This window comes from Lactuca sativa, chromosome 3 (assembly GCF_002870075.4).
Source record: "Lactuca sativa cultivar Salinas chromosome 3, Lsat_Salinas_v11, whole genome shotgun sequence".
In the NCBI taxonomy this organism is placed as follows: Eukaryota; Viridiplantae; Streptophyta; class Magnoliopsida; order Asterales; family Asteraceae; genus Lactuca; species Lactuca sativa.
The window spans coordinates 183,528,296-183,538,997 of record NC_056625.2 but is presented as its reverse complement, the minus strand read 5'-3'; positions in this window follow the sequence as shown (position 1 = coordinate 183,538,997).

Sequence of the window (10,702 nt, the reverse complement as noted above, 5' to 3'; positions counted from 1 at the left end):
TTGGATCATGAGGTCGCATATTTTCCTAATACACTAACCATTTTAATTTTTTGATTACTTTATTTTCGACTCAATTTTCCAAATTATCCTTCAACATAGGAAGTTTTTGTCATTAAAAGTCGATCCTAACTCCTACTAAGAATCGATGTCGAAAAATTCCAAATTGTTACAGTTTCACTAGACAAGAATATTGGATTTAAGCCCTCTTCAATCCCTAAAAAACGAAAAACAGTGCCAAAGGAATCTGCAACACAAGTAATAAGTAGACATTCTTTTACTTTTTTCTTTCCAGTAATTTCATATTTCCCTTATATACCAACATTTATTCTTTTAGGAAATTCTTAATACCAACAACAAAGTTTTTTTGCACCCGATAGTATGAATATAATTTCCGATACATCATCTATTCTTGATTCCAACTAAACGTCAACAAAGTATGTATTTCCAAATCCTAATATATATATATATATATATATATATATATATATATATATATATATATATATATATATATATATATATATATTCTAGATGTGTAATTCAAAATCCTTATATATACTAGACGTGTTTTCGCACAAAGCGGCAACGATAAAAAGCTCTTTTAACGAATAGTTTTCTTATGAGAAAATAATTATTAAATTTTATTATTAGTTATTATGTAAAAAATAACATCTTGTAAATAAAATATTTATGTTTAAACCTTATATTTATATCGCATGTTTATACATTTAATATAAATTAGTTAATACCGGTTGTCTAGTTTAAAAAATTTAAAATAGTTTTTATATATGAATTTAATATTTTAAAATTGTCATTTTGCTCAAAATTAAATATTTTAATGACATTCCTTATTTTAAATGTTCAAACTTTTGAAAGTATTAATGATATTTATGCATAATTGATTTGTATAAAAAGCTTAATAACTTATACTTCTTATATTTAAAATATGACTAATATGCTTTCTAATATAGTATAAGATATATATATATATATATATATATATATATATATATATATATATATATATATATATATATATATATACACACACCTTCTTCTAATAAATAAAACCTTAAAATGACATATCAGTTTTTTAGAATGTATCTTTGACACGTGACATTTTTCTATGATTTTTATTATTATTATTTTTTTTATGGTAACAAATAAAATTCAGTTCAAATTCAAAATTTTAAAATACAAATTTAGTGTTTAGGGTTTAAATTTAGGGTTTAGGTTTAGGTTTAGGGTTTAGTAATGTTCACTTGAATGAAGTAATAAACAATAATTAAGGAAAGAAAACGGAGATGATAAAACGATAATGAAAGAAAGAAATGTTATGGAGAATGATATATTTACCAAGTGAAACCAAACCAGATATATTTAGCATGTGAAAACGACATATTTTAGAAGTTTAGTACTTAAGCTTAGGTGGAGCTGTAATGTATATTCCCTATCCCCTATATATATATATATATATATATATATATATATATATATATATATATATATATATATATATATATGTATATATCTTCCTATCCTAATAAATGAATAGGTTTAATATCTTATTGACAAGTGGTATTATATTAGAAATTCTCATTAAAGTTATATGTTCCTTATCATGCCACTTGTCAACATATTAATTATCCATGTTAAATTTTAAAAATTAAATTTCCAACCATAATTACATTAAATTTTAAATTTCAAATTTCAAATTTTTTCACTTTAATTATATTGAATTAATAACATTAGATTAAAAAATAAAATAAAATAAATATAGATTTTAATATGATATAACTTCACGTATTTATTTAAATCAACTATCATAATTTTATATAACTAAAAAAAATATATGTTAAGTAATAATTTTTTTAAAATAATTCATTAATAATTTTGATTTTTAATATAAAAGTTTAATTAATTTTATAACCGTGGTTCTCACAGGTTATAAACTAGTATATATATATATATATATATATATATATATATATATATATATATATATATATATATATATATATATATATATATATATTTGTGTTTAACTTTTTTATCTTATTATAACATTAATAGTTATAGGAGATAAATTGTGATCTATCCACGTTAGCACCTACAAGCATTGTTGCCCGTGTTACCGATTACTTATCACCACACAATCAAGTGGAAAAGGGGCTTGCATTTTTGTTATTTGAAAACCCCGAAAACCAAGAAAACACTTAATATTTTTATAGCATGTCCAAAATAACCTGTCAAATTTTATGTAAATCTTAGTTTATTCTATTATATGTTTTTAATTTTTTGTATTTGTAAATTTGTTCCAATGTTCGATCGTACCTACAAATTGTGTTGCTACATAGGTACCATATACAACTTCAACACAACGTTAATCTTCAAACGTCTAAGACTAGTAATTTTCAAAAGTTTAAGAACGGTCATCCGGAGAAGTGTCAAGAAAACCCCAAAAACACAAATCAAAATACGTTAGGATTCAAGTTATATATAAAACAAGGAAATGTCAAAAATATAAACAAATAACAAGATCTTCATTTTAGTTCATGACTTATAGCTAAGATTTTATTTACTATTTAACTTGGATATTATGTTTCGACATTCTGAATTAGTTGTTAATATCATTTTCTTTTATTCCTTAGTATATATATATATATATATATATATATATATATATATATATATATATATATATATATATATATATATATATATATATATATATATATATATATATATATATATATATATATATATATATATATATATATAGGGTTAGGTTCATGTGAGACGGCCTAATTTTGTGAGACCGTGAGACGCATTTTTTTTTTTTAGTTAATTCAAGTTCCGAAAATAATATTAATTTTTTTTTTTGATTTTTCCATTTATTTTGCATTTTAAAATTATTTTTAGAATATGTACAGTATAATATTCTATTTAGAATATTTCACGTATTTTTAAAAAAAAATAGAATTTTTTTTATTTATTTTTTATTTTTTTTTTAGTTATTCAAGTTCCGAAAATAATATTTAGAAAAAGAATTTTTAGATTTTTCCATTTATTTTTCATTTTAAAATTATTTTTTAGAATATGTCAGTGTAATATTTTATTTAGAATATTTCACGTACTTTTCAAAAAAAAAAAACGAGATTTTTTTTATTTATTTTATTTATTTTTTATTTTTTTTAGTTAATTCAAGTTCCGAAAATAATATTTAAAAAAAGAATTTTTGGATTTTTTCATTTATTTTGCATTTTAAAATAATTTTTAGATTTGGTCTCACGGTCTCAAAAAATTAGAATGGTCTCAAATGAATCTGAACCTATATATATATATATATATATATATATATATATATATATATATATATATATATATATATATATATATATATATATATATATATATATATATATATATATATGCAACATTTTAATATTGTGTCTGTCAATTCATACATGTGACCGAATATTAATTACAACCATGTTTACAAAAGTTTATGTTGTAGAAAACCATTAATCATAACATAAAAAAATGTGATCCTATATGTACTATTTCATGATGATTTTAACAATTATATATCTTTAAAATGAACACTGGTAACATTTTTTATTTATGTGTCTAAATGATATTATATATTATGATGTAAAATAAATCAGTGTCACTTAAGGATAAGAAATAGTCACAACATAAAAGATTAGATCATATAAGTATTATTTTGTGAAAGTTTTAACATATATATATATATATATATATATATATATATATATATATATATATATATATATATATATATATATATATATATATATATATATATATATATATATATATATGAAACCAACAATGACCATATTTTTTTTCTTAATTTGTATATTTTATGTATGTAAATGATATTGTATGTCATGATAAAATAAATCAATGTCATTAAAGGATAAACACTAGTCACACGATAAAAAAAAATAAGATCTTATATGTATTATTCTGTGATGGTATTAAAAGTTATATATGCCTAAAACCAAATAATAGTCACGTTTTTTTCTTGATGTGTTTCGTTATGTATCTAAATGATATTATATGTCATGATATAAAATAAATCAATTTAATGAAAGGATAAACAATACTCATAACATAAAAAATAGGATCCTATAAGTAGTATTTAACGATGATTTTAACAGTTATATGTCAATAAGCAAACAATGGCTATATTTTTTCTTTTATGTGTCTAAATGATAATATATGTCATGATATAAAATAAATCAATGTTATTAAAGGATAAACAATGATCACAACATAAAAAAATGGGATATATAAGTTTAAAACTAAACAATGGCCACATTGTTTTTATTTTGTGTCTAAAAGATATCATATGTCATGATATAAAATAAATCAATGTCAATAAAAGATAAGTAATCATTACAACATAAAAAAACAGGATTTCATAAGTGTTATATCTATGGTGATGATAAATAATCGTCACAACATAAAAAATAGAATCTCATAAGTGTTATATCTGTGGTGGTTTTTGATAGGTTTGAGCCATAAGAACTTTCCTATGAGCACATGCAAACCCTAATGCTTGGATCTAGGTTTCTCTAATTGAACATGCAATGTATCCAAGGCTTTCATTCATAGATCTAGTGTTAACAATCAATTCATAACATATGAAAAACAGATCTAGAAGAATACCTTGAGTTGCTTGCTTGAAACTTCTTGTTCTTGGAGCTTAGAGTCACAATTTTCACTCCTCTAATGGCTTACAAACACCAACTAGCAAGAAGATGACTTGAGAGGAGGTGAGAAATCAGCCCTAGGGTTTCTTCAATCAAACAGTGGCCGATTTCCTCCACTTATGGGGTCTGTTTATACTATGAGCTACTAGGGTTACACCCTTAACCTTAATTGAATAACTTAGGCCCTAAGCAATCCAAAGATCCTTCTAGATAATAGCCTTGGAGAATTTTAAGATATCTTTATCCCTAAAAATCGTCCCCCTTAATATCCGTAAGGATTCATAGCCCAAAACGCAACTATCATACATTTGACAGTTTATGCCCCTTTATTCAATTAATCTCTTTAAGTCACCAAATTAATTCCTAATTAACTTATGACTTATATTAATCAAATAATATTATTATCCCTTCAATATATTATTCTTATAATACATTAATAATAATATCTCTTCTCTCTATATAAATCATCCTGTTAAGTTGCTATGATATAAAATAAATCAATGTTATTAAAGGATAAACAATCATCACAACATAAAAAAATGGGATATATAAGTTTAAAACTAAACAATGGCCACATTGTTTTTATTTTTGTGTCTAAAAGATATCATATGTCATGATATAAAATAAATCAATGTCAATAAAAGATAAGTAATCGTTAAAACATAAAAAAAAGGATTTCATAAGTGTTATATCTATGGTGATGATAAATAATCGTCACAACATAAAAAATAGAATCTCATAAGTGTTATATCTGTGGTGGTTTTTGATAGGTTTGAGCCATAAAAACTTTCCTATGTGCACATGCAAACCCTAATGCTTGGAACTAGGTTTCTCTAATTGAACATGCAATGTATCCAAGGCTTTCATTCATAGATCTAGTGTTAACAATCAATTCATAACATATGAAAAACAGATCTAGAAGAATACCTTGAGTTGCTTGCTTGAAACTTCTTGTTCTTGGAGCTTAGAGTCACAACTGTCACTCCTCTAATGGCTTACAAACACCAACTAGCAAGAAGATGACTTGAGAGAGAGAGAGAGAGGAGGTGAGAAATCGGCCCTAGGGTTTCTTCAATCAAACAGTGGCCGATTTCCTCCACCTATGGGGTCTATTTATACTATGAGCTACTAGGGTTACACCCTTAACCTTAATTGAATAACTTAGGCCCTAAGCAATCCAAAGATCCTTCTAGATAATAGCCTTGGAGAATTTTAAGATATCTTTATCCCTAAAAATCGTCCCCCTTAATATCCGTAAGGATTCATAGCCCAAAACGCAACTATCATACATTTGACAGTTTATGCCCCTTTATTCAATTAATCTCTTTAAGTCACCAAATTAATTCCTAATTAACTTATGACTTATATCAATCAACTAATATTATTATCCCTTCAATATATTATTCTTATAATAGATTAATAATAATATCTCTTCTCTCTATATAAATCATCCTCTTAAGTTGCTATGGTGAAGGCAACCCAAAAGGACCATGCACAATCGGGTCAAGTACTTACCAAATATAGTTACAGCCTTAGACACTAATCCAATAGTCTCCCACTTGGATAAGTCTAGTAACTATAAATGCAAACACAATCTGATTAGTAATCGTAGCTCTCAAAGACGCTGTGAACTCTGATCTTATCAGTATTCTGTCCTTTAGATAAGGGATCGTACAGTCCTCTGTATTTGACATAGAACTTAATTGAACACATCAATTCAGTCCTGAACGGGCCCGGAACATAAGTCAAATCAAATCATCGAGCGGCCGTGATATCGCTTTTACCCTCTTAGGATAAAAGTAACATATAAACTTCGACTTATATGTATTTACTCTTCACTAATCAACTATACACAACAATGTGTTTTATGACATCAATTTACTGATGCGGTTTCGCATTATCAATGTACAACCAATTAGTAAACAATAAACCATATATCTTGGTTTTAAGACCATATGATATTATCGTCTTGCGATCACTTGCGGAACATTCCATAAAGTGATTCCAGCCAGCGCGGATTTATTCCAATGCTCAAAACTTGTTCATAAGCACTCATGAACGTTGTATCAAACCTTTGCTATGTCTAATACCATTTAGAGAAGCTACACACCAATTCATGACAATCTTCATTCATACCTACTTCCAACATATGAACGATTGTGGACTGTTTGAATAATTCGATTATTCTTAATAAACTCAATTATTCTGGAAGTCAAAACATGCAAAGTGAAACAATAGTTAAACAATTAACATAAGAAAAAACTTTTAAATAATACTTATTTATTTAATCATCAAATGTCAATTACATTTATCTATTACAAGTTTCCAAACTATCTAATCCAAACTAATATCATCCTTCAGTCCAATGCTCCTAGCATGCTGCAAGTGCTTAACCCTACTCAGTCCCTTCGTAAGCGGATCTGTTGGGTTATCTTCTGATGATATCCTCTTAACTACGAGGTGTCCTTCTTCTACTCGATGTCTAATAAAGTGATACTTTCTGTCGATATGCCGAGATCTACCATGATCCCTCGGTTCCTTGGTCAAGGCAACCGCTCCTTCATTATCACAGAAAATTTCCATAGGCTCCTTTATGCCAGGAACAACTCCGAGGTCACCAATGAAGTTCTTCAACCATATTTCCTCCTTTGACACTTCGCTCGCTACAATGTACTCTGATTCGCACGTTGAATCAACTACAGTTTCCTGCTTGGAACTTTTCTAAGTTACTGCTGCTCCATTAAGGGTAAAGACCCAGCCCGACTGCAAACGGTAGTTGTCTCTGTCAGTCTAGAAGTTGGCGTCACTATACCCTCGCACCTTTAAGTCATCACTCCCTCCGAGGACTAAAAACCATTCCTTGGTCCTCCGAAGGTACTTAAGGATATTCTTGACCTCAATCCAATGAGCTCTGCCAGGGTTCCCTTGATATCTACTGACCATGCTCAAAGCAAAGGCCACATCAAGGCGAGTACAAGTCATAGCATACATGATTGAGCCAACTGTAGAAGCGTAAGGTACTCGGCTCATCTCAACTATCTCGACTTCGGTACTCGGACTTTGAGTCTTACTCAATTTGGCATTACTTTGTATCGGTAATTCTCCCTTCTTCGAGTTTTCCATACTAAAATGTTTTAGTACCTTATCCAAGTAAGTATTCTGACTAAGTCTTATTAGTCTCTTACTTTGTTCTCTCACTATCCTTATTCCCAAAATATAGGAAGCCTCTCCGAGGTCCTTCATAGCGAAACACTTCCCAAGCCAGGACTTAAATTCCTGCAGAGTCGGGATGTCGTTTCCCATGAGTAGTATGTCATCGACATACAAAACGAGGAAGCTAACTATACTCCCACTGGCTTTGACATATACACATGATTCATCTTCGCTTCATACAAATCCAAACTCTTTGACTTTATCATCAATGCAAATATTCCATCTGCAAGATGCTTGCTTAAGTCCATAAATGGACTTCTCAAGCTTGCACACTCTATTGGGATGCTTGGCATCGACAAAACCCTATGGCTGAGCCATGTAAACATCCTCATCCAACTTCCCATTAAGGAAAGCGGTCTTGACATCCATCTGCCATATCTCATAATCATGAAATGCAGCAATGGCTAGCATCACCCTTATAGACTTTATTTTCGCAACTGGTGAGAAGGTCTCATCATAGTTAACTCCGGGAGTTTGAGTAAAGCCCTTCGCAACCAATCACGCCTTATACGTGTGCACATTCCCATCCACGTCGGTCTTCTTTTTGAAGATCTATTTGCACCCAACCGTCTTACGTCCGGGCACATTGTCAACCAAATTCCAAACTTGGTTGTCATACATGGACTGAATCTCGCTGTCCGTCGCCTCTTTCCATTTCTCAGACTCTGGGCTTGCTATGGCTTCCTTATAGCTATTAGGTTCATCTAGATTTATTAGTGTACCATCACTAATATACGTGTCCCTTTCAGTAGTAATATGAAAACCATAAAACCGGGGTTGAACTCTAACTCTTTCGGAACGTCTAAGAGGTAAGGACTCGTCAATTGGTTCAACCGGAGTTTCCTCCTCAGGTTGAGCGCCAGCGTTAGAGGTTCCTTCATCACTCAAATCTTGAATCCCTTCAAGATCGATCCGCCTCCCACTGTCTCCTTGGTTTATGAGTTCTCGCTCTCAGAAAACCCCTCTTCTCGCAACGAAGACAACATTGTCACTCGGGCTATAGAAGAGATATCCAAAGGATTTCTGCGGGTAGCCGATGAAAATACATCACTCACTACGAGGTTCGAGCTTGTCACGAGTCTCTCGTCTTACGAAAACCTCACAGCCCCAAACCTTGATATGTGCCAACGAGGGAGCTTTCCCTGTCCACATCTCGTGAGGTGTTTTGGCAACCTTCTTTGTAGGGACTCAGTTAAGGATATAGGTGGCAATCTCTAAGGCATACCCCTAGAATGAGATAGGTAGTGAAGCACGACTCATCATAGAACGAACCATGTCTAACAAGGTTCGATTACGCCTTTCTGCCACACCATTCAACTGCGGTGTCCTAGGTGGCGTCAATTGCGAAACTATTCCGCATTCCTTGAGATAGTCATGGAATTCAAGACTTAGGTACTCTCCTCCTCGATCGGATTGAAGCATCTTGATTTTCCTGCCCAATTGATTCTCCACTTCATTTTTGAACTCATTGAACTTTTCAAACGTTTATGAATTGTGCTTGATTAAGTAAATATACCCATATCTACTATAATCATCGGTGAAAGTCACGTAGAAGCGGTTTGCATCCTTTGTGGTGGATCTAAAGGGACCACACACATCGGTATGTATGAGATCCAATAAACCCTCACCCCTCTCACAAGTGCCAGTGAAGGGTGACTTGGTCATCTTTCCAAGTAAACAAGATTCGCACGTGTCATCTTCCCTAAGGTCGAATGACTCCAGCACTCCATCCTTTTGGAGTTGGGCTATGCGCTTCTTGTTGACATGTCCAAGACGACAATGCCATAATCATGCTTTATCCATACTATTGGAAGAATCCATACACAACACATCATTTCCTAGGTTATCTATAACCATAACTGTTTCATAAATTCCATTACAAGGCATTGCTTCAAAATATAAAACACCATTTAGATAAGCATAAATAGAACCATTCTCATTATTAAACGAATATCTAAATCCTTGTCTAAACAAACCATGAAATGAAATGATGTTTCTTGCCATATCTGGCAAGTAGCAACAATTATTTAAATCTAAACCTAATCCATTACTAAGCACTAGAGAATACACTCCAATCTTGGTGACAGGCGACGATCTTCTGTTTCCCATGATTAGATTTATTCTTCCATGCTCCACATCCCTATTTCTTCTTAGTCCCTGCAAATCAGAACAAATGTGGTAACCACATCCTGTATCAAGAACCCAAGAAATAGCATGAGATGAATCATTAGATTTAATTGTGTAATACCTGCGAAAGACGGCTTGATCTTCCCATCCTTGATGGCTTGCAGATATTCTGGGCAGCTTCTCTTCCAATGCCCTATTTTGTGGCAATAGTGGCACTCTGCCTCCTTTGGGTTAGAATTGGGCTTAGTAGGGCCATACTTGGTCCCATTAGAAGAAAAACCATCTTGGGACTTTCCCTTGTGGTGGCTCTTTGATGGAGCCTTCCTCTTCTTGTCCGTTCTTTGCCCAATTGCCAAAACAGGAGCAGCGGCGGAGCGGGAGTCGGTGCAACAGACTTTTCCTTGAGGTTGCTCTCAGCAGTCCTTAGGAGCCCTTGGAGTTTGCTTAGGGTGACCTCTTCCTTGTTCATGTAGTAGGTCATCCTAAATTAGTTGTAGCATGAGGGCAAGGAGTGCAGAACAATGTCGATGGCCAAATCTTCCCTAAAGTTAACATTCAACTTGCGAAGACGATCAACATATCTTTGCATCTTTTTCAAGTGCACGGTTAAAGATTCTCCA